This window comes from Scleropages formosus, unplaced genomic scaffold, assembly GCF_900964775.1.
Source record: "Scleropages formosus unplaced genomic scaffold, fSclFor1.1, whole genome shotgun sequence".
Taxonomy (NCBI): Eukaryota; Metazoa; Chordata; class Actinopteri; order Osteoglossiformes; family Osteoglossidae; genus Scleropages; species Scleropages formosus.
In genome coordinates, this window is record NW_021641023.1 from 25,001 (window position 1) to 43,024 (window position 18,024).

The window sequence follows — 18,024 nt, forward strand, 5'->3', positions numbered from 1 at the left end:
GCACCGAACTGGAGGAAAAGAAAGTCCAGAGAAGAATGAACGGTTGCGAATGAACTCCGGGGGAAACGAGTGTTTAACGCGGGGGGAGTTCAAATGCACTGAAATCCTGCTACGCACACGAAGCAGCGGAGAAGGACTGTTTCCAGACAATGAGCGCGCTTCCAGGTGGGGACCCCGACTCGGAGCCTGAAAAAGTGAGCGGAGGCGGAGAGCGGTTCCTTGCGTGCGAAACCAAACGGAGGGGAAAATAAAATGAAAATAAACAATTAAATGAAAATAAATAAGTGAATAGATAAGTAAATGAATGATGAAATGAAATCATCATTTAAAAAAGAGGGAGGAAAAAACAAAGAAAAGAAGAGCTTACAGCACCTGGTATTCCCAGGCGGTCTCCCATCCAAGTACTAACCAGGCCCGACCGTGCTAGGCTTCCGAGATCGGGCGCATTCAGGGCGGTATGGCCGTAAGCGAGCGCCGGTGCCGTGTGCGCCCTACTTGAAGCTGCTGCCCGCCAAAGGCTCACGCGAAGAGCGCCGGAGCGTGCGGCTCGGGCTTTGGCCGCACAGGAGCGGAGCGCGCTTTTGCCCCTCTCTTGTGAAACGCTCGCGAGAGTCCAACGAAAAGCCGTCATGACTCCGAGCACGTGCGATCGGTGTGACACGTTGAAATCGCGCACCGAACTGGAGGAAAAGAAAGTCCAGAGACGAATGAACGGTTGCGAATGAACTCCGTGGGAAACAAAGAGTGTTTAACGCGGGGGGCGGGGGGAGTTCAAATGCAGTGAAATCAAGAGAAACGCTCGCGAGAGTCCAACGAAAAGCCGTCACGACTCCGAGCACGTGCGATCGGTGTGACACGTTGAAATCGCGCACCGAACTGGAGGAAAAGAAAGTCCAGAGAAGAATGAACGGTTGCGAATGAACTCCGGGGGAAACAAGAGTGTGTAACGCGGGGGGAGTTCAAATGCAGTGAAATCCTGCTACGCACACGAAGCAGCGGAGAAGGACTGTTTCCAGACAATGAGCGCGCTTCCAGGTGGGGACCCCGACTCGGAGCCTGAAAAAGTGAGCGGAGGCGGAGAGCGGTTCCTCGCGTGCGAAACCAAACGGAGGGGAAAATAAAATGAAAATAAATAATTAAATGAAAATAAATAAGTGAATAGATAAGTAAATGAATGATGAAATGAAATCATCATTTAAAAAAGAGGGCGGAAAAAACAAAGAAAAGAAGAGCTTACAGCACCTGGTATTCCCAGGCGGTCTCCCATCCAAGTACTAACCAGGCCCGACCCTGCTAGGCTTCCGAGATCGGACGAGATCGGGCGCATTCAGGGCGGTATGGCCGTAAGCGAGTGCCGGTGCCATGTGCGCCCTACTTGAAGCTGCTGCCCGCCAAAGGCTCACGCGAAGAGCGCCGGAGCGTGCGGCTCGGGCTTTGGCCGCACAGGAGCGGAGCGCGCTTTTGCCCCTCTCTTGTGAAACGCTCGCGAGAGTCCGACGAAAAGCCGTCACGACTCCGAGCACGTGCGATCGGTGTGACACGTTGAAATCGCGCACCGAACTGGAGGAAAAGAAAGTCCAGAGAAGAATGAACGGTTGCGAATGAACTCCGGGGGAAACAAAGAGTGTTTAACGCGGGGGGCGGGGGGAGTTCAAATGCAGTGAAATCAAGAGAAACGCTCGCGAGAGTCCAACGAAAAGCCGTCACGACTCCGAGCACGTGCGATCGGTGTGACACGTTGAAATCGCGCACCGAACTGGAGGAAAAGAAAGTCCAGAGAAGAATGAACGGTTGCGAATGAACTCCGTGGGAAACAAAGAGTGTTTAACGCGGGGGGCGGGGGGAGTTCAAATGCAGTGAAATCAAGAGAAACGCTCGCGAGAGTCCAACGAAAAGCCGTCACGACTCCGAGCACGTGCGATCGGTGTGACACGTTGAAATCGCGCACCGAACTGGAGGAAAAGAAAGTCCAGAGAAGAATGAACGGTTGCGAATGAACTCCGGGGGAAACAAAGAGTGTTTAACGCGGGGGGCGGGGGGAGTTCAAATGCAGTGAAATCAAGAGAAACGCTCGCGAGAGTCCAACGAAAAGCCGTCACGACTCCGAGCACGTGCGATCGGTGTGACACGTTGAAATCGCGCACCAAACTGGAGGAAAAGAAAGTCCAGAGAAGAATGAACGGTTGCGAATGAACTCCGTGGGAAACAAAGAGTGTGTAACGCGGGGGGAGTTCAAATGCAGTGAAATCCTGCTACGCACACGAAGCAGCGGAGAAGGACTGTTTCCAGACAATGAGCGCGCTTCCAGGTGGGGACCCCGACTCGGAGCCTGAAAAAGTGAGCGGAGGCGGAGAGCGGTTCCTCGCGTGCGAAACCAAACGGAGGGGAAAATAAAATGAAAATAAATAATTAAATGAAAATAAATAAGTGAATAGATAAGTAAATGAATGATGAAATGAAATCATCATTTAAAAAAGAGGGCGGAAGAAACAAAGACAAGAAGAGCTTACAGCACCTGGTATTCCCAGGCGGTCTCCCATCCAAGTACTAACCAGGCCCGACCCTGCTAGGCTTCCGAGATCGGACGAGATCGGGCGCATTCAGGGCGGTATGGCCGTAAGCGAGCGCCAGCGCCGTGTGCGCCCTACTTGAAGCTGCTGCCCGCCAAAGGCTCACGCGAAGAGCGCCGGAGCGTGCGGCTCGGGCTTTGGCCGCACAGGAGCGGAGCGCGCTTTTGCCCCTCTCTTGTGAAATGTTCGCGAGAGTCCAACGAAAAGCCGTCATGACTCCGAGCACGTGCGATCGGTGTGACATGTTGAAATCGCGCACCGAACTGGAGGAAAAGAAAGTCCAGAGAAGAATGAACGGTTGCGAATGAACTCCGTGGGAAACAAAGAGTGTTTAACGCGGGGGGCGGGGGGAGTTCAAATGCAGTGAAATCAAGAGAAACGCTCGCGAGAGTCCAACGAAAAGCCGTCACGACTCCGAGCACGTGCGATCGGTGTGACACGTTGAAATCGCGCACCGAACTGGAGGAAAAGAAAGTCCAGAGAAGAATGAACGGTTGCGAATGAACTCCGTGGGAAACAAAGAGTGTTTAACGCGGGGGGCGGGGGGAGTTCAAATGCAGTGAAATCAAGTGAAACGCTCGCGAGAGTCCGACGAAAAGCCGTCACGACTCCGAGCACGTGCGATCGGTGTGACACGTTGAAATCGCGCACCGAACTGGAGGAAAAGAAAGTCCAGAGAAGAATGAACGGTTGCGAATGAACTCCGGGGGAAACAAGAGTGTTTAACGCGGGGGGAGTTCAAATGCAGTGAAATCCTGCTACGCACACGAAGCAGCGGAGAAGGACTGTTTCCAGACAATGAGCGCGCTTCCAGGTGGGGACCCCGACTCGGAGCCTGAAAAAGTGAGCGGAGGCGGAGAGCGGTTCCTCGCGTGCGAAACCAAACGGAGGGGAAAATAAAATGAAAATAAATAATTAAATGAAAATAAATAAGTGAATAGATAAGTAAATGAATGATGAAATGAAATCATCATTTAAAAAAGAGGGCGGAAAAAACAAAGAAAAGAAGAGCTTACAGCACCTGGTATTCCCAGGCGGTCTCCCATCCAAGTACTAACCAGGCCCGACCCTGCTAGACTTCCGAGATCGGGCGTATTCAGGGCGGTATGGCCGTAAGCGAGTGCCGGTGCCATGTGCGCCCTACTTGAAGCTGCTGCCCGCCAAAGGCTCACGCGAAGAGCGCCGGAGCGTGCGGCTCGGGCTTTGGCCGCACAGGAGCGGAGCGCGCTTTTGCCCCTCTCTTGTGAAATGTTCGCGAGAGTCCAACGAAAAGCCGTCATGACTCCGAGCACGTGCGATCGGTGTGACATGTTGAAATCGCGCACCGAACTGGAGGAAAAGAAAGTCCAGAGAAGAATGAACGGTTGCGAATGAACTCCGTGGGAAACAAAGAGTGTTTAACGCGGGGGGCGGGGGGAGTTCAAATGCAGTGAAATCAAGAGAAACGCTCGCGAGAGTCCAACGAAAAGCCGTCACGACTCCGAGCACGTGCGATCGGTGTGACACGTTGAAATCGCGCACCGAACTGGAGGAAAAGAAAGTCCAGAGAAGAATGAACGGTTGCGAATGAACTCCGTGGGAAACAAAGAGTGTTTAACGCGGGGGGCGGGGGGAGTTCAAATGCAGTGAAATCAAGAGAAACGCTCGCGAGAGTCCAACGAAAAGCCGTCACGACTCCGAGCACGTGCGATCGGTGTGACACGTTGAAATCGCGCACCGAACTGGAGGAAAAGAAAGTCCAGAGAAGAATGAACGGTTGCGAATGAACTCCGGGGGAAACAAAGAGTGTGTAACGCGGGGGGAGTTCAAATGCAGTGAAATCCTGCTACGCACACGAAGCAGCGGAGAAGGACTGTTTCCAGACAATGAGCGCGCTTCCAGGTGGGGACCCCGACTCGGAGCCTGAAAAAGTGAGCGGAGGCGGAGAGCGGTTCCTCGCGTGCGAAACCAAACGGAGGGGAAAATAAAATGAAAATAAATAATTAAATGAAAATAAATAAGTGAATAGATAAGTAAATGAATGATGAAATGAAATCATCATTTAAAAAAGAGGGCGGAAGAAACAAAGACAAGAAGAGCTTACAGCACCTAGTATTCCCAGGCGGTCTCCCATCCAAGTACTAACCAGGCCCGACCCTGCTAGGCTTCCGAGATCGGACGAGATCGGGCGTATTCAGGGCGGTATGGCCGTAAGCGAGCGCCAGCGCCGTGTGCGCCCTACTTGAAGCTGCTGCCCGCCAAAGGCTCACGCGAAGAGCGCCGGAGCGTGCGGCTCGGGCTTTGGCCGCACAGGAGCGGAGCGCGCTTTTGCCCCTCTCTTGTGAAATGTTCGCGAGAGTCCAACGAAAAGCCGTCATGACTCCGAGCACGTGCGATCGGTGTGACATGTTGAAATCGCGCACCGAACTGGAGGAAAAGAAAGTCCAGAGAAGAATGAACGGTTGCGAATGAACTCCGTGGGAAACAAAGAGTGTTTAACGCGGGGGGCGGGGGGAGTTCAAATGCAGTGAAATCAAGAGAAACGCTCGCGAGAGTCCAACGAAAAGCCGTCACGACTCCGAGCACGTGCGATCGGTGTGACACGTTGAAATCGCGCACCGAACTGGAGGAAAAGAAAGTCCAGAGAAGAATGAACGGTTGCGAATGAACTCCGTGGGAAACAAAGAGTGTTTAACGCGGGGGGCGGGGGGAGTTCAAATGCAGTGAAATCAAGAGAAACGCTCGCGAGAGTCCGACGAAAAGCCGTCACGACTCCGAGCACGTGCGATCGGTGTGACACGTTGAAATCGCGCACCGAACTGGAGGAAAAGAAAGTCCAGAGAAGAATGAACGGTTGCGAATGAACTCCGGGGGAAACAAGAGTGTTTAACGCGGGGGGAGTTCAAATGCAGTGAAATCCTGCTACGCACACGAAGCAGCGGAGAAGGACTGTTTCCAGACAATGAGCGCGCTTCCAGGTGGGGACCCCGACTCGGAGCCTGAAAAAGTGAGCGGAGGCGGAGAGCGGTTCCTCGCGTGCGAAACCAAACGGAGGGGAAAATAAAATGAAAATCAATAATTAAATGAAAATAAATAAGTGAATAGATAAGTAAATGAATGATGAAATGAAATCATCATTTAAAAAAGAGGGCGGAAAAAACAAAGAAAAGAAGAGCTTACAGCACCTGGTATTCCCAGGCGGTCTCCCATCCAAGTACTAACCAGGCCCGACCCTGCTAGGCTTCCGAGATCGGGCGCATTCAGGGCGGTATGGCCGTAAGCGAGCGCCGGTGCCGTGTGCGCCCTACTTGAAGCTGCTGCCCGCCAAAGGCTCACGCGAAGAGCGCCGGAGCGTGCGGCTCGGGCTTTGGCCGCACAGGAGCGGAGCGCGCTTTTGCCCCTCTCTTGTGAAACGCTCGCGAGAGTCCGACGAAAAGCCGTCACGACTCCGAGCACGTGCGATCGGTGTGACACGTTGAAATCGCGCACCGAACTGGAGGAAAAGAAAGTCCAGAGAAGAATGAACGGTTGCGAATGAACTCCGTGGGAAACAAAGAGTGTTTAACGCGGGGGGCGGGGGGAGTTCAAATGCAGTGAAATCAAGAGAAACGCTCGCGAGAGTCCGACGAAAAGCCGTCACGACTCCGAGCACGTGCGATCGGTGTGACACGTTGAAATCGCGCACCGAACTGGAGGAAAAGAAAGTCCAGAGAAGAATGAACGGTTGCGAATGAACTCCGGGGGAAACAAGAGTGTTTAACGCGGGGGGAGTTCAAATGCAGTGAAATCCTGCTACGCACACGAAGCAGCGGAGAAGGACTGTTTCCAGACAATGAGCGCGCTTCCAGGTGGGGACCCCGACTCGGAGCCTGAAAAAGTGAGCGGAGGCGGAGAGCGGTTCCTCGCGTGCGAAACCAAACGGAGGGGAAAATAAAATGAAAATAAATAATTAAATGAAAATAAATAAGTGAATAGATAAGTAAATGAATGATGAAATGAAATCATCATTTAAAAAAGAGGGCGGAAAAAACAAAGAAAAGAAGAGCTTACAGCACCTGGTATTCCCAGGCGGTCTCCCATCCAAGTACTAACCAGGCCCGACCCTGCTAGACTTCCGAGATCGGGCGTATTCAGGGCGGTATGGCCGTAAGCGAGTGCCGGTGCCATGTGCGCCCTACTTGAAGCTGCTGCCCGCCAAAGGCTCACGCGAAGAGCGCCGGAGCGTGCGGCTCGGGCTTTGGCCGCACAGGAGCGGAGCGCGCTTTTGCCCCTCTCTTGTGAAACGCTCGCGAGAGGGGTCAGCAGCGTAAAGAGCAGCGGGCTGAGCACACAGCCTTGTGGGGCACCTGTGCTCATTGTGGTAGTGCTGGAGGTGTTGTGGCCGACACGGACTGACTGAGGTCTTCCGGTTAGAAAGTCCAGGATCCAATTACAGAGGGAGGCATTTAGGCCCAGCAGGTTTAGTTTGCTGATGAGCTGTTGTGGGATTATTGTGTTGAATGCTGAGCTGAAGTCGATGAACAGCAATCTAACATAAGAGTCTTTGTTTTCCAAATGGGTAAGAGCCAGGTGGAGAGTGGAGGAGATGGCATCGTCCGTAGAGCGGTTTGGACGGTATGCAAATTGGAGCGGGTCAAGTGTGTTGGGGAGGTTGGATTTGATATGGTGCATGACTAACCTCTCAAAGCACTTCATCGTGATTGGGGTCAGTGCTATGGGACGATAGTCATTCAGGCAGGACACAGGTGACTTCTTTGGTACTGGGATGATGGTGGTGGACTTGAGACATGTGGGGACGACTGCTTGGCTTAATGAGATGTTAAAGATGTCTGTTAAGACATCAGTCAGCTGTTCAGCACAGTCCCTCAGTACTCGGCCTGGTATGTTGTCAGGACCTGCAGCCTTGCGTGGGTTAACCCTAGATAGGGTCTTCCTAACATCGACTGGAGACAGATAGAGCACCTGGTCATTGGGAGGTGTGGGTAGTTTGTGTGCAGACTTGTCATTCTGCATTTCAAACCGTGCATAGAACTCATTAAGTGCATCTGGGAGGGATGTGTCGTCATCCCAGGCCTGTGGCAGGGGCTTGTAGTCTGTGATGGTCTGAATAGCTTGCCACAGACTCCGTGTGTCTTTGCTGTCACTGAAGTGGTTATTGATTTTTAGTGCATATAACCGTTTTGCTGTCTTGATGCCACGGGACAGGTTGGCTCTTGTTGTTTTGAGGACTGCTTTGTCTCCCGATCTGAAAGCGTCATCACGGGTCTTTAGCAGCCCACGGACCTCTGCTGTCATCCATGGCTTCTGGTTGGCACGTGTGGTGATGGTCTTGGTGACTGTCACATCATCAATGCACTTTTTGATGTAAGCAGTCACTGTTTCAGTGTATTCTTGCAGGTCTGTGTGGTCATGGTAGGTGGCTGCCTCTTTAAACATGTTCCAGTCTGTGTCCTGGAAGCAGTCCTGTAGTGCTGAGGTAGCATCGTCTGGCCATACTGTGATGAGCTTTTGGACTGGTTTGGCAAGTTTGAGAAGTGGTTTGTATGCTGGAATTAGCATAACAGAGATGTGGTCTGAGTACCCGAAATGGGGGCGGGGTGCAGCTTTATACGCATTTTTTACTGTTGTATAAACCAAGTCCAGTGTGTTGTTTTCTCTTGTTGCAAAGTTCACGTGTTGGTAGAGCTTTGGCAAGACTGTCTTTAAGTTTGCGTGATTAAAGTCACCGGATATTATGAAAAAGCCGTCAGGGTTATTTGTCTGTTGCTCGCTGATAGCGCTGTAAAGTTCGCGAAGCGCGTCCTTAGCGTTTGCACAAGGGGGTATGTACACAGCAACGATGACAATGGCTGTGAACTCCCTCGGCAGACAGAAGGGTCGGCACTTGACAATTATAAACTCCACCAGCGACGAGCAGTGTTTTGACACTAACACAGCATTGTTACACCATTCCTTGTTAATATATACACACAAGCCGCCACCGCGAGTCTTACCAGACAGTGCTGTATCTCTGTCCGCTCGGTAGCATGTTAGCCCGTGCAGCTGAATGGCGGAGTCTGGGATGTTGTTGTTTAGCCACGTTTCGGTAAGAACAAACACGCAGCACTCCCTTGTCTCACGCTGTGTAGTCCGGCAGAGTCGAATTAGGTCCAGTTTATTTTCTAGTGAGCGTACATTTGACAGCAAGATTGTTGGAAGAGCTGGTCTTGTGGGGTTAGCCTTTAGCCTAGCTCGTATGCCTCCGCGCTTGCCGTGTTTGCGTCCACTCTCACACCGCTTGCGGCACCTCCTCGTGCGGGTAGCAGCCTTAGGCGAGTCCGCGGTCTCGGGGTCTGGCTTCCGCAGTAAACAAAGGCCTCTTAGCTTCTCAGTAGTCGTTGGTGATGGATGATGGTTACCTGCATTGCCGATTTCCAGAAGACGCTGGCGATCGTAGACATATTGCAGTGTAGCTTTCTGATGTTTCTGTTGTATTTCCTCTGGTTTTGAAGACGAGGGGACAAGACTAACTGACATTAAAACACCGTTTTTAGGACCCGGAGCAGCCGCTGCATCTGACCACACCGCCATCTTGTTTCCTTGTTAGGTGTGTCCGGCTAGCTCAGTCGGTAGAGCGCGAGACTCTTAATCTCGGGGTCGTGGGTTCGAGCCCCATGCTGGGCGGGAGGGAGGCTCCCTTTTGCGCCGTGAGCCCTGCGACCTGGCACGGGAAAAGCGCGGCTTTCGCTCACTCTTCGGCGACCGGCGCCTCGCGGAATTTGCAGGGTTCCTTCGCAAGCGGAGGATGGCAGCGCGCTCCACAGGGTCGCAAGAACCCGTCGACGCGCAGCCTTCCCGTGCGGAGTCGGGCGCGCCGCGAGGTCGCCTCCAGCTCGCAGGGAAACGAACGAGAGTGCGCGGACCACGTCGCCTCGAAGCGTCTCTGCCCGGCGGGCGGGCCAAGGGAAATGTTACATTTGGAAGACGCCGGGCTCAAAAATAAATTAATAAATAGATCAACAAACGAAGGAATGGCTCGGTAACACGCGGTGGCTCGAAAAGCAAAGTCGAGCGAGGCCGCGGGCGGGGCTCGATTGCAAATGGTAGGAATGATTTCCTGAACCGTTCTTTACGGCAGCGGAGCTGAATGAGTCTTTTAGAAAATGAGCTTCGCTGTCTCTGCAGCGTGCTGTGAAGTGGGTGGGATGGAATGTCCATGATGGAGAGCAGTTTGTTCAGTGACCTCCTATTCCTCACTGACTCAAACGTCTCCATGTTCTGTCCAATGATGATACCGGCCTTATGGATGAGCTTGTTCACCCTGCCTGCATCTCTGGCATTGATGCTGCTCCCCCAGCAGACCACGGCAAAGTAGATGGCACTCGCAACAACAGACTGGTAGAAGATCTCCAGCATCTTGCTGCACACATTGAAAGATCTGAGCTTTCTCAGAAAATAGAGTCTGCTCATTCCCTTCTTGTACACAGCATCAGTGTGGTCCTTCCAGTCCAGACTGCTGTTCAAGTGGACACCTAAGTACTTGTATTTCTGAACAGTCTCAACCTCCTCCCCCAGAATCTTTATGGGTCTGACTGCAGTTCTTGTCTTCCTAAAGTCGACGACCATCTCCTTGGTCTTCCTGACATTTAGGAGTAGATGATTCCTGCTGCACCACTCCACAAAGTTATCCACCAGGTGCCTATACTCCAACTCCTGTCCATCTCTGATACACCCCACCACTGCAGAGTCATCAGAGAACTTCTGCAAATGGCAGAAGTTCAGCATCATACTGAAAATCAGAGGTGTACAGAGTGAACAGGAATGGTGACAGAACAGTTCCCTGTGGCGCTCCTGTGCTGCTAACCAAAACATCAGACCGGAAGCTCCCCAGCCGTACAAACTGAGGCCTGTCTGACAGATAGTCAGAGATCCAGGAGACCGTAGATGCACTGACACCCATCCCCAGCAGCTTCTCACTCAACAAAAGAGGTTGGATGGTATTAAAGGCACTGGAGAAGTCAAAAAACATGATCCTCACAGTGCTGCCAGTACCATCCAAGTGAGAATGAGCTCGATGCCGCAGATAGGCGAGGGCATCATCCACACCCACATGAGGCCGATAGGCAAACTGAAGAGGGTCCAGACTAGATTTTACCTGTGGTCTCAGCTGCTTCAGCACCAGTCTCTCCAGTACCTTCATAACATGTGACGTTAGGGCAACTGGTCTGAAGTCACTGGGGCCAGATGGGATGGCTATCTTTGGCACCGGTACTAAGCAAGATGTCTTCCATAGCACCGGAATCCTTTCCTGCAACAGACTCAGGTTGAAGATGTGTTGCAGGATGCCAGACAGCTGGGCTGCACAGGACCTCAGGACCCGGGGGCTGATGTGATCCGGGCCTGCAGCCTTGCCTTGATGGAGTCTCTCCAGCTGTCTTCTCACCTGGCCAATGGTCACATTCATGGGGGTTGGAGTTGGGGGGTTGTGGTCAGACGTGCACTGTGGGGGGTGGGTGTGGGTACGATGCAAGGCATAAGAGGGTGACAAAGAGGGTGTGAAGACTGGTCCGGTGTGGGGAGGGCCAGCAGGGGGTCCAGTGCTGAACCTGTTAAAGAACAAATTCAGCTCATTGGCTCTGTCCAGGCTGCCGTCCTGCTGGCGATCTTTGATGTTATATCCTGTGATCTGCTTCATGCCCCTCCACACATCCTTCACGTTGTTCAGCTGGAGTTTATGCTCCAGCTTTTGTCTATAAGAGTCTTTACACTTCCTCAGTGCCACCTTCAGTTGGCGCTGTATCCTTCTCATCTCGTCCTTGTTACCAGACCTGAAGGCTCTCTTCTTTTGGTTCAGCAAACCCTTCAGGTCACTGGTAATCCAAGGCTTGTTATTAGGAAAACAGCGTACTGTCCGGGTTGGAATGATAGTGTCCTCACAGAAATTAATATAGTCCGTGATGCAGTCAGTGATGTTATTGATGTCGTCCCCATGTGGTCTGCAGAGCACATCCCAATCTGTTGTTTCAAAGCAGTCCTGCAAGACCTCACTGGCCTCCTGAGTCCACCTCCTCACATTCCTTGTGGAAATAAGCTGCCTTTGAACTGCAGGGACATTCTGAGGTGTTAAAAGGATAAGACTGTGGTCTGATCTACCAAGTGGGGGCAGTGCAGTGGCGGTATATGCATCCTCAACATTTGCATAGAACAGAGCCAATGTTTTGTTCTCCCACGTAGTGCAATCAATAAACTGATGAAAAGTTGGAAGAATTGAGTCCAATCTAACATGATTAAAATCTCCAGTAACAGCCACAAAAGCATCGGGGTGCTGAGACTGTAGCCTAGCAATGGTGGTGTGTACCGCGTCACATGCCGATGCCTCATCAGCTGATGGTGGAATGTAAACCCCGACCAGTATGACGGAGGAGAACTCCCGTGGTAAATAATATGGACGCATACTCGAAGCTAGGAGTTCGGTGTCCGGCGAGCAGAAACGTTCCTTCACAGTAATATGTCCGGGATTGCACCACCGTTCATTCACAAACACTGCAATCCCACCGCCCTTCTTCTTACCGCTCAGCCTGACGTCTCTGTCCGCCCGAACTGTCCTGAAGCCGGGTATGGAGGCACTGTGTTCCGGGAAGTCCGGTTGCAGCCATGTCTCCGTAAAGCACAAAATGCTGCTGTCCCGGTACTCCCTCTGGGTCCGAATCAGTGCCCACAACTCGTCCATCTTATTTCCCAAAGACCTCACGTTCCCGGTGATGATCGACGGGACAGATGGTTTAAACCTCCTCCTCTTTGCTCTTCTCTTTGCACCGGCTCTGCACCCGCGGCGTCTCCTCCTGAGCTCCTCCGGGAGAACAGGCCTCGATCCGGGCAGGTATCCTGTTGGTGTCAGACTTGTCCACAGAAAAATTCCTCCTGGTTCTAAAAAAGGTTCGTGTCCAGGCGTGGCCTCTGCAGAGTCATCTGCTCAGACAATGCTCAAACCTTCAAAAGGGCTGATCATGATCTCAGAGAACTCTGGGCGGCAATTAAAGAGCCTGAGCTTCTGGAATATTTTTCCTCAAACGGCATCAGGTGGAAGTTCATTGCAGAAAGAGCACCTTGGTGGGGTGGATTCTGGGAACGGTTAATCCGATCAGTGAAAACAAGCCTGAAAAGAGTGATGGGGAGAGCTTCACTGAGTTTTGAAGAATTGTCTTCGTTGTTGACAGAGGTGGAGGCGATAGTCAATTCAAGGCCGCTCACATTTGTGTACAGTGAGTTGGAAGAGCCTCAGCCGTTGACACCCGCACATTTTCTTGTTGGGAAAAGACTTACTTCTTTACCACCAACGTCTTTCCACATTGAGAGTCAAGCCACCAACGTTGGCAAAGAGGAACTCACACGAAGATGGAAATATCGTCAGAAGCTTCTGAATGAGTACTGGAAGCGATGGAGAACGGAGTATCTGTTAGACTTGAAGTCTGCACATGCCAATAAGATACCCCCTCCTACTCCGCTAAAGGAAGGAGAGCTGGTCTTGGTTGCAGATGACCGAATGCCACGACAGATCTGGAAAACTGGGATAATAAAGGAGCTGATCCCAGGCAGAGATGGACGTGTGAGGTTGTGCACTGTGCATCTTCCAGCTGGGACTGTGTTAAGAAGACCTGTTCAGCGTTTATATCCTTTAGAAATTTGATGGTGTTACGGTCTTCAAGGGGGGGGGGGGAGGATGTTGTATTTTTATTGTTTGAGCTGGTGTTGTTGATGTTGTGTGGAAAGGTGTTGTTTGTATTTGGTTGTCAACTTGTAATTGCTGATGAAATGATTGGCATTGAGTTTAATTGTACAATTTGAAATGCGATTTATAGAACTGCCACTAGATGTCCATACGTTAATTACGTTCCTTGGTCTTTTGCGTAAATGAAAAAAGAAGTAGAGAAGAAGAGTTTGGCTCAGAGTGTACTGCCTCAGAGTGTACAAGTGGAGCGACGGATGTTTGTTGGTATTTTAATTAAATGTAACGTTTTATTAGAAACCCAGGAGTCAGTCTCGTCATTTGCGAACTTGAGAAGCTGCAACGTGGTTCGTGACAACAACCTGCATGCAGCACCTTAGACCGCTCGGCCATCCTGACCCAGCACCCAGCTTGGGGAGGCTGACGCGCTCCCAGGGAGTGCTTTGGAGTGGCACCAAGAAATAGAAAAATCACCTGCAGCTGCCTCCTCATTAGTATAGTGGTGTGTATCCCTGCCTCTCATGTAGGAGACTGGGGTTTGATTCCCTGATGAGGCTCTTGTGAGTCCTACCTGAGCTGTGTTTGCTATGCTGCTGTTAAACCTGCAGCGCTGCATCCTGCTTGCCCTTCTAGGGTTGTGGGGGAGAGTAGTGTGTACCTGTCCTTTGCAATCTTCTCCAGCTCAAGCTGAAGAATCCCCAGTTGCACCTGGGACAGCGGTGAGATGCCGCCTCTCCGACGGGTCCTTGGCCGATCCTGGGCTCTTGTCCCAGTTGGCCGTGCCTGGTATAGCCCCAAAGGGGAGGTGTCCAGGGGACACCCTTAGCGGAATCCCAAACCCTCTCAACGTGTGAACATACTGGGCAATAAAGCTGATTCTAATAACACTGAGAAATCATGATAATTTTACCTCGTTTGACGTTCTAGAGCTAGATTTCAAGTCAACACCCAACATACCTTTGTTCCTTTTTTCTACCGTCCACCTAGACCGTACTCCTCCTTTCTCGAGGAATTCAGTAACTTTATCACCGATTTAGTCATCACTCATGACAAAATTATCTTGATGGGTCATTTCAGTGTTCATATAGGCGCGTCATCGGATACTCTCGCTAACAGTTTTAAGTCTCTCTTAAGCTCCGTCGGCTTTACTCAAGTTGTTAACGGTACTACTCGTTCCCGTAACCATACGCTCGATCCCGTCATAACCTACGGCACACATGTTCATCGTGTTAATGTTATTCCTTGAAACAAGACTATTTCTGATCATTTCCTATTAACTTTTGATCTACGCGTGCCGGTGCCGTCCGACCACAGTAAGACCAAAATTGTGCGGCATGCTGACGAAAACACTACTGCTAAAATTGTTGATTACATTAGAAGCTCATGTTCTGGAACGAGCAAAGATATTCGCCCAAGGCTCTGCAGCCCCACCAAAAGCTAAACTTATTCGAACTGTAAGAAACTCACCGTGGTTCAACGAATCAACTCATGCAATAAAGTTAGAATGTCGTAAATTACAGCGTAGATGGCGCTCAACTAAGCTAAACGTTTGTTACATAGCCTGGTCCGTTTGTCTTAAAAAAATAAATTAATAAGTAAAAAAAAAAAGCATTTTTTCACGCCAGATCCGAATACTATGCAAAGTTAATTGATGAAAATCGGAAGAACTCTCGCTTCCTGTTTAATGCCATCGCTTACTCAACTGATAAACGCAAAGATAATAAACAGTGCAATTCTGCAACCATTACTAATGATGAATTTATGTTGTTTTTCAATAAGAAATTAGAGAATATCCACGAATCCATAGTGCCCTCTAGTTCGCTCTTAGCCAGCATAAGCTCTTCTGGGTATGATAACATTAGTTGTCCGCACCGTCTCGGTAGCTTCGACGTAATAAACGTTGAGGAAACTACCGTGCTAGTTCGCTCTGTGAAAGGTACTACCTGTCCTTTAGACCCAGTCCCCACTAGAATGTGAGGACCATGTACGAAGCTGGAAAGGCGGCACAGGTGGCCGCAGAAATGAGGGCATACAGACTTGCAATCTTGGGAATCAGCGAGTCACGGTGGACTGGCTCAGGCCAGAAGAGGCTATCATCGGGAGAAATGCTGCTGTTTTCAGGACACGAGGAAGACAACGCCCCCCACACCCAAGGTGTGGCTCTGGTGTTAAATAAGACAGCCCAGAGAGCTCTCACCGGATGGGAGGCCCATGGACCACGCATCATCATAGCAACCTTTCGAGGCCGGCCAAAAAACACATGGCGACGCCACCTGGATGCAGAAGCCAAGAGGATGGGCCACACCTGGGGAAAACTGGAAGAACTGGCCCAGGACACAGATGCCTGGAGAGCCCTTGTTGACGGCCTATGCCCCAAGAGGGGTTGTAGGCATAAGTAAGAAAGTAAGTGCCGGACTCGAGTGCCGCAGACCATGGCATCCTACTGAGTAGACTTGAAAACCCGGTTGGCCTAAGAGGCACCCTTCTGAAGCGGTTTGACTCATATTTAGCCAACCGTGAGCAATTTTGTACTAAAGTCTGTTGACTGCACCCCCTTCATCTCAACTATGGTTCAAGTATGGTGTGCCGCAGGGCTCTGTGTTGGGGCCATTACTGCTCTCACTCTATCTGTTACCACTGGGTGACATTATTCGCAAGCACAATGTGAATTTCCGTTCGTATGCCGATGGCACACAGCTATATGTATCGTTTGAACCTGATGATCCATCACATGTGGTGTCTTCAGCTGATTGTTTTACCAGTATAAAATTACGGATGTGTTAAAAAAAAAAAAAATCTACATCTCTAAATGCCAGTAAAACAGAGGTACCTGCGGTGGGAGGCGATGGCAAAACTCTCGACATAATCACGCCAGTCTTTTACAACAAATGCTATTAGCTTCAAGCGTACGGATTGCGTCAAGGATTTGGGAAGCTGTCATTTGAATCTCATGTAAGTGCTTTGACTAAGTCGTGCTTCCTTCAGTTAAGAAACGTAGCTAAGTTACGGCGATTCCTATGCAGCTGGGATGCTGAGAAACTGGTTCGTGCTTCTGTTTCAAGCAGGCTGGACTACTGTAATGCTTTATTATCGAGCTGTCCATACGATACTGTATCCAGGCTACAGTCGGTACAAAATGCTGCTGCAAGAGCTGTCGCTAGAACTAGGCAGTACGACCGTATGACACCGCTACTTAAATCGTTACGTTGGCCCCGGTCGCATTTAGACTTAATTATAAAATCCTACTTTTGACCTGTATGGCAATACATGGCATTGCTCCTGCATACCTTTGTGAGATTATTGATTCTCATATCCCAGGATGATACCTTTGTTCACTGGATGCAGGTTACCTTAAAGTGCCTGTGATCAATAAGACCTCAGTAGGAGGTCGTGCCTTTCGCTACTGAGCGCCTGAACCGTGGAATACTTTGCCAGTTACCGTCAGAAATGCCCCGTCTGTTTCTGCCTTCAAATCTAGACTAAAGACTTCTTACACGTTCACTCAGGCATTCCACCTCGAAATGTAATTCCGCTTGCCTGCGTTTGTTTTGACCACCTTCATACAAATGCATATGTAGCACGCCGAGGCGGCCGGGGAAGGGGGCGGAGATGGGGACGAGGCATTCGCAGTTGGGGTTGATTGCACTCCCTATTTCTTCCCCTGTGCCCAGCAGTGAGGGAGAGAGACGGAGGAGGAGAGCGGATCCACGCAGATGAGCACGAGCGCGAATTCGAACCCGAGCCCAGAGGTGATGCCGCCCGGACCGACCCAAGGGCCCTAGCCCCCCCCGACCCGCACGAAGCCCACCCGACCAGTTCCCTATCCTCCCTTTTTCTATCCCCTTCCTTCTCCCTGATCCGTGACTGAACAAAACCCCTTCGCAGACGGGCACCGCGTCCGTGGTCACCTGCCTCGTCTGTTGCGGTCGTGCCGAAACCCGGGAGCCGGCGAGACGGACAGAGACCAGCTGGAGCGCATTCTCCAATGGATGCAAGCTGCAGCAGCAGGAGTCGCTGGACGCGATCGTAGCGGTCCGGCTCGCAGAGCGCCGGGCCCTGGTGGAAGCCCTGGCCACCCTCGTGGACCGCCCGATCCATATCCTTATCCATAACCCTAACCCTATCCGAATCGCTTTCCCAGAACAAACGGTCACTTTGCGGCTATCCCTGTCACTGTTTTCAACCCAACCTCAAACCCGAAACCTGTCCCTATCCTTATGCCTATCCCTAACCCTCACCCTAACTGTAAACCTAACCCTGCACCTATCCCTATCCCTTTCCTCAACCCTCTCTCTGACCCTAAGCCCCCCATCCTTATTCCTATTCCCATTCCTATCCTTATCGCCATATCAGAGTCCAGTTCCCTGGTGGAAGTCGCTGAGGTAGTTGGAAAGCTCCACAGTGGCAAAGCACCGGGGTGGGGCGGACGAGATTTTCCCGGAACTGCTTAGAGCCCTGGATGTTGTGGGGCCTGTCATGGCTGACATGCCCGTGCAATGTTGCACAGACATCGGGGACGGTGCCTTTGGATTGGCAAACTGGGCAGGCGGTCGCCGTCTCTCAGAAAGGGCACGGGAGAGCGTGTTCCGGCTATCGGGGTATCGCACTTCTCGGCCTCCCGGGGAAAGTCTTTGCCAGTGTACTGGAAAGGAGGCTCCGGCCAACAGCTGAACCTCACGTTGAAGAGGAGCAATGCGGGCTCCATCCGGGCCGTGGAGCAGCGGAGCAGCTTTTTACCCTCCCGCCGATAACTGAGGGGGCACGGGAGTT

General features: G+C 51.4%; 4 non-coding genes and 4 pseudogenes across 4 annotated transcripts; 1 reads left to right on the forward strand and 7 right to left on the reverse strand.

Moving 5' to 3' along the window:
* Positions 1 to 360: 360 nt before the first annotated feature.
* On the reverse strand, positions 361 to 469 carry LOC114909657 (uncharacterized; annotated as a pseudogene).
* Positions 470 to 1,230: 761 nt separating this feature from the next.
* Positions 1,231 to 1,349, reverse strand: LOC114909664 (5S ribosomal RNA). Its single transcript, XR_003797359.1, has one exon. It is a non-coding gene; the product is annotated as a 5S ribosomal RNA (ribosomal RNA).
* Positions 1,350 to 2,503: 1,154 nt separating this feature from the next.
* On the reverse strand, positions 2,504 to 2,622 carry LOC114909665 (5S ribosomal RNA). Its single transcript, XR_003797360.1, has one exon. It is a non-coding gene; the product is annotated as a 5S ribosomal RNA (ribosomal RNA).
* A 957-nt stretch (positions 2,623 to 3,579) lies between these two features.
* On the reverse strand, positions 3,580 to 3,688 carry LOC114909652 (uncharacterized; annotated as a pseudogene).
* Positions 3,689 to 4,646: 958 nt separating this feature from the next.
* On the reverse strand, positions 4,647 to 4,765 carry LOC114909650 (5S ribosomal RNA). The gene has a single exon (XR_003797356.1). It is a non-coding gene; the product is annotated as a 5S ribosomal RNA (ribosomal RNA).
* Positions 4,766 to 5,722: 957 nt separating this feature from the next.
* On the reverse strand, positions 5,723 to 5,831 carry LOC114909655 (uncharacterized; annotated as a pseudogene).
* A 761-nt stretch (positions 5,832 to 6,592) lies between these two features.
* LOC114909653 (uncharacterized) lies at positions 6,593 to 6,701 on the reverse strand (annotated as a pseudogene).
* A 2,438-nt stretch (positions 6,702 to 9,139) lies between these two features.
* Positions 9,140 to 9,212, forward strand: trnak-cuu (transfer RNA lysine (anticodon CUU)). Its single transcript has one exon. It is a non-coding gene; the product is annotated as a tRNA-Lys (tRNA).
* Positions 9,213 to 18,024: the final 8,812 nt, after the last annotated feature.